This window comes from Hemibagrus wyckioides, linkage group LG19 (genome assembly GCF_019097595.1).
Source record: "Hemibagrus wyckioides isolate EC202008001 linkage group LG19, SWU_Hwy_1.0, whole genome shotgun sequence".
NCBI classification, from domain to species: domain Eukaryota; kingdom Metazoa; phylum Chordata; class Actinopteri; order Siluriformes; family Bagridae; genus Hemibagrus; species Hemibagrus wyckioides.
The window spans coordinates 21,102,501-21,104,014 of record NC_080728.1 but is presented as its reverse complement, the minus strand read 5'-3'; the positions used below and the strand labels follow the sequence as shown (position 1 = coordinate 21,104,014).

At 42.1% G+C, this 1,514-nt stretch overlaps 1 protein-coding gene across 2 annotated transcripts in view; it reads right to left on the bottom strand.

Moving 5' to 3' along the window:
* Nucleotides 1-282: 282 nt before the first annotated feature.
* Nucleotides 283-1,514, bottom strand: part of golgb1 (golgin B1) — a 20,145-nt gene continuing 18,913 nt past the window's right edge. For both annotated transcript variants that reach the window (XM_058417601.1, XM_058417602.1), the window contains exon 20: nucleotides 283-1,514. This exon is cut by the window's right edge and continues 635 nt beyond it. The gene's annotated coding sequence lies outside the window, so the exon portion shown is untranslated.

Genomic DNA, 1,514 nt, shown 5'->3' with positions numbered 1-1,514 from the left:
TATCTGTGTGTGTGTGACGTCTCTGTGTGTGATGTGGGTGTGATATGTCTGTGATGTCTGTGATGTCTGTGTGTGATCGCTGTGAGTGTGATATGGGAGTGTGATATCTGTGTGTGATCGCTATCACACAGGTAGATGGATGGACGGATGGACAGACAGACCGACAGACTTTATTGATCCCATGAGGGAAATTGTTGAATTGTGTCTGTACTTCTGTTACACTTTTTCACCATCACACACACACACACACACGTTGTTTATAAAGAACCACAATCCTGTCCCTTACTATAAATAAGCTTTATTTCCAAAAAATAAGCCCTAGGCAGAAGCACAGAGGAGGAAACGGATCATTTACAGGTCATTATACAGGAAACAGGAAGCCCAGTCAGGGCTGTGCTTAAAATCACCTGGTAAACAAAGAGTTAACATCAGGACCACGCCCACAATCCCAACATAATAAAAGTCTTTAAAACAGGAGCTGAGGAGCTCGCAGGACGCCTGGACAAGACACAGAAACCCTGGAGTTAGTGTTCTCACATTTACTCATTAAAAAGCCCAGATTAAAACCCTGATGGAGGAATGTGCACCGTTTGTAGTGAGCTGCGGTTATCTGGGGTTGTTGCCACGACAACAGTGAAGTCAGGAAAGACAGAGGAGGTCATCTACATTAAAAAGTAAAATACGAAGGAATGGATTTTATGCTTTTGACATCACAGTAATCACAAGAGAAAGAGATCTCAGAATCAGACTCGATTACAAAAATATGTTGTTTCTATGGCAACACATACGGCGACATGATGATGATACGACAGCTAGAAGTTAGCTAAAGCTTAAAAACGTTACTTGTTAAGAACTCTGTAAACTGACAGGAAATATGAGGCGTTTTGTATCGTGCTAAATCAAATTAAAGCAGCAGTCAGTGATTTTTAACTCAAACACATCTCCTCATATCATCAATGCAGCTTTAATAAAACATCTGGACCACCAGCATCCAACCAATCAGAACACAGCAGCCTGTAAATCATTTTGCCTGTCAATTTAGAAAGCTCCGCCCCCAGGGTAAAATCACAAACTGCACCTTTAAATCCCAAAGTGACACTGTTTCTGTGGAAAGCTGGTGGTGTATAAGCTACAACACATGCAGGTGGGCGGAGCTTTTGACACTGACACACAGCATGACTGACAGGTAGAGACACCTGATTGGCTGAACAGATGATTTGTTGAAGCAGGGTCAGTAAGAGAAGCGTTCGACTTCAAAATCACTGACCGCTGCTTTAATTGGATTTAATGATGTACAAGTAACATCTCCTGTCCTTTCCTTCTGATTGGTTGGAAGCTGGTGGTCCCCATCACGTGAAACTGCTCCTCTGATTTAGTAAAGGGGGTTCAATATGAAGAGAAGTGTTCGACTTAAGAAAACAAATCGCTGACCGCTGCTTTAATCTGATTTAACATTGTACAAGTATAGCGCATGTTCTCTCTGAGGTTTCAGAACAATCCTACAGGCTGGAAAA